Source organism: Gekko japonicus, unplaced genomic scaffold (assembly GCF_001447785.1).
Source record: "Gekko japonicus isolate JY-2015 unplaced genomic scaffold, Gekko_japonicus_V1.1 scaffold26, whole genome shotgun sequence".
Lineage (NCBI taxonomy): Eukaryota > Metazoa > Chordata > Lepidosauria > Squamata > Gekkonidae > Gekko > Gekko japonicus.
In genome coordinates, this window is record NW_015174844.1 from 1,880,935 (window position 1) to 1,885,236 (window position 4,302).

Genomic DNA, 4,302 nt, shown 5'->3' on the forward strand with positions numbered 1-4,302 from the left:
ACTTTTCCTAGCATTATCGGCTTTTCCAGCTACTCTTGTCTTCTCATAATATGACCAAAGTAAGATAGCCTCAGTTTGGTCATTTTAGCTTCTATGGAGATTTCGGGCTTGATTTGATCTAGACCCCAACTCTCCTCTAATACCATATTTCAAAGCAATCTAATTTTTTTTCCTGTCAGCTGTCTAGTAAATCAAAATACAACTATAATGCAACAGAATTTTGGCATTAATGATTTATTGAGCCTTTCACCTATAAATGAATGAAAGGAAGAGAACTAGAGTGTCCCTTGAATTTTTGAAGCTCATGGGGAAGGGAAGGGGGAGAGAAGTACAGCACAACTTTTTCAATTATGTGCAAAAGTTGATAACAGAAATTCAGTAACATAAATCGAGATTAACAGTTAACCTTGAACTTGTTCCTGAGCCCATGTCAGAGACAAAGTCAAACAAATGACTTGTAAATGACTAGGAGAATTTCCAGATGGCAGTTGGAAAGCATTAAAGCAAAAGTTGTAACCTGAATAGCCCAAACTAGCCTGATGCCGCCAGATCTCAGTAGATAGAACACATATGTCAGTTATAGCTGGCCATTCAGAAAGAAAGGGGAATAATCTGTCCAAAAAATTATTGGTGGCAGAATCCTGAGCAGATGCTAGTCAGAAGGGGTTCTTTTGCCCCGTTGAGGCTCCTTGAAGGGTCGTTGTTGGGAGTCCGATCTAGGCTGATGTGCCCCTTGTGGAAGAAGCTGTGAAAAAGACCTCTGGGAAAGATATTGTTGTGGTTGATAGGAGTGCTGGTACCAGTGTGTAGGCTGTTGATAATAGTACATATATGAATAACACCACTTGTGAGGCCGATGCTGAGCAGAGGTACTCCCCAAAAATGTGCTGTTTGTTTATTTTTCTTAATTTGGGATGTCTCATCCATCTTGGCAGAGAAAAGGGATGTGCCTTCAAAGGTCAAGTTCTCAACTCATCTCCATTGGTAGAGCTGTTGACCTTAGCCAAGTGAATCTCTGCAAGAGGATGGCTGAAGCCATGACCCTTGGCAAAGAGTCAGCCAGATGTCTGCCAACATTAATTTGTTGTTTGCAGAGGCCCACGGCTTCCCCTTGAATAAGTTTCTTCAACTATTTCATGTCCTCGGGCAGAGTAATAATGTAGGAAGCCATCTTCTTCCATGGAAATATCTGGTATCCTCCCATGATAGCATTATAGTTTGTAATCTTAAGGTTTAGAATACACCTTCCTGCTCATCTATCTTTTTCCCTTCCTCGTCTGCAGGGGTGGAGTGTGACCCCTGTCCTTCCTTAACTTGCATCTCTTCTGCAACTAGCAAAGATAGGCTGGGTGCATAAATAAAAAGGACACCCCTCTGCTGCACCCCGTACAAGTTTTCCACCTTTTTTGGAAGTTGCTGGAATGGACGCAGGCTTGTAGAAAGGTTCAGGATTCCATCAAGTGGTGGAAAGGCAATGACACCAGGGACATCAGAATATAGCTTAGCCGTCCCCTGTCTCCAATCCTATTCACTATAGCACTGGAACCCCTGGATGAGATGACACGACAACATCCACAGATTAAAGGTGTAACCTTGGAACAATCTAATTTCAAAATAAGTCTCTTCACGGACGATATGCTGATTTATCTGACCGATCCAGAAAACTCTGTCCGACACCTTAACAGTTTGCTAGAATCATTCCGCAACATTTCGGGACTGAAGATAAACCATAATAAATCTTACATGATGCCTCTCAATTTATCTAAGGTGACTGAACGCCAACTCAGTGAATGCCAACTCAGTGGTTTTCAAAAAGTAACTAAATCTTTACCATATCTTGGGGTCCAAATACCTCGAAATCCGGCAGACTTACTGCTGCTTAATCACATTGCCAAATTCTGAGAAATTAAACAAGATTTTATTAAGTGGGATCAGATGAACCTGTCACTTATGGACCGGCTACACTTAGTCAAATCCTTTGCGTTTTCGAAGCTGCTTTACTTACTCCGCACTCTACCTATAGCTATTCCAAACAACCTATTGAAGGAATGGCAAAATGACCTAAACTCATTTTTTTGGAATTACAAGCGTCCTGGGATAAGTTTCCAAGTAATTCAACGGAGCAACTCTCAAGGTGGACTGGAATTTCTGGACTTAAAGATCTATCATCAGACGACCTTGTTGACATTCCTTATCAAGATATTGAGAAATGAAGAACAAGCTGACTGGATTGAGACTATATATCAATTTATTAGACTGACGTTAATGAGAGAGAGAGTCTGGAACAGCTCCAAGGAACGATCCGCAATTCTGAAACAACATATTTTCTTTAGTTGCTGTAGATTTTCCGAGATGTGTGGCCGTGGTCTTGGCATTGTAGAACCTGACGTTTCGCCAGTAACTGTGACTGGCATCCTCAGAGGTATAAACACAGAAAGATGGAATACTCTCTGTGTCAAGGTGAGAAGAAAATGGTAGGCAGTAAATTTATGTCTACTCCAGAAGGTGGGTATTTTATCCTTCGACTTGATTTATCCTTCGGCTGAGTCATTGTCTTGTAGGAGTTCCCCAGGCTATGGACATGTTAATGGAGGAGCTTTCCTGAGGAGGTTCTTTTGTTTCCTGAGGAGGTTTCCTGCTTCCTGAGAAGGTTGTTGAAATTCTAATCTTATCTGTAGTGCTATTGTCTGATGTAAAGTCTTTTGTGTTTTTCAGGACAGGAAGCCATGTCCTATTTATTTTTAAACTCTTTTCTTTCCTGTTGAAATTATGTTTCTGTTTGTGAATTTCAGTGGCTTCCCTGTGTAATCTGACATGGTAATTGAAAGTGTTGTCCAACCTTTGTCTTGGAACAAAATACTGTGTCTTGTTTGAATTAGGCTATGTTCAGCCACTGCTGATTTTTCAGGTTGCCCAAGTCTGCAGTGTCTTTCATGTTCTTTTATTCTTGTCCGAATGCTACGCTGTGTGGTCTCGATGTAAACTTGTCGACAACTGGATGGTATGCGGTATACTCCTGCAGAAGTGAGGGGGTCTCTTATGTCTTTTGCTGACCGTAGCATCTGTTGTATATTTCTGGTGGGTCTGAATACTGTTTGTAGGTTGTGTTTTTTCATATGTTTTCCCATCTGATCAGTGATTTCTTTGATATATGGCAAAAACACTTTTCCTGTGGGAGACTTATCTGTCTTGCATGGCCTACTAATGTTTTGATTATGCCTCTTTTTTGCCGAGGGTGGTGATTGGAGTTTTTATGCAAGTAGCGGTCCGTGTGAGTTGGTTTTCTGTAGACCTTGTGACCTAATTGAAGATTAGTTTTGCGGATGACCATGATATCTAGAAATGGGATTTTACCCTTGACTTTTTTTTCCATGGTGAATTGTATGTTAGGGTGGATGTTGTTGAGGTGGTCTAAAAACTCCATCAATTCTACTTCTCCATGGTTTCAAATGATAAAGGTATCATCTACGTACCAGACTGTTGGTTTGTGGGGTGCAGATTCTAAAGCTGTTTTTTCAAAATGCTCCATGTCAAAGTTTGCTATAACTGGGTTGAGAGGGCTTCCCATGGGAGTGGTGTGCGCATGCTCTGAGAAGCAGACGCCGTTACTCGCCCACTCCGAACAGATGAAAGATTTATGACCTAAAAGAAGGCAATAAATCTCACTAAACCGCTAGAGAACAGTTTGAACAGTGTCTAAGTCAACAAGGAACAAGGAGAGCCGAGGAATTCGTGGCTCAGAAGGGTAAGAAGACGGTTATCAATGTTTATAGATAGAGAGGCTGCAGTCAGCAAATTAATTGAAAATGACAACCACAGTAAAAGCACTGTAGGAGCAAATTGCCCATTTTCAGGCTTTAATCTCACAGGAAAAAATAACAAAAGAGATTGTTAAAGTTAAACAGAAGGTGAAACAGATAAGGGCAGAGATCCAAGGAGTCAAGGAGACAGCTGTGCAGGCAAAAAACATGGCTCAAGATAACAAGGAACAAATCACCCAATTGAAGAAACAGAATGCAGAACTGTCAGATAGAAGCAGATGTGCAAATTTGATTATATATGGGATTTCAGAAGATGATGGGCAAAAGAATTTGGAATAATGTACTGTGGAATGGATATCTGAACAAGGGATAGAACTAGAAGAAGACCAAATAGAAAGGGTACATAGGCTGCAGGCAAGGAGAAGGGGGGGAGTACCACGGCCTGTCATAGTAAAATTTGCAAGAGAAAAGAAACAACTACAGATATTTTCAACCTTAGAAAAAATTAAAGGACTGAATTATAAAGGGAAGAAGGCTTATG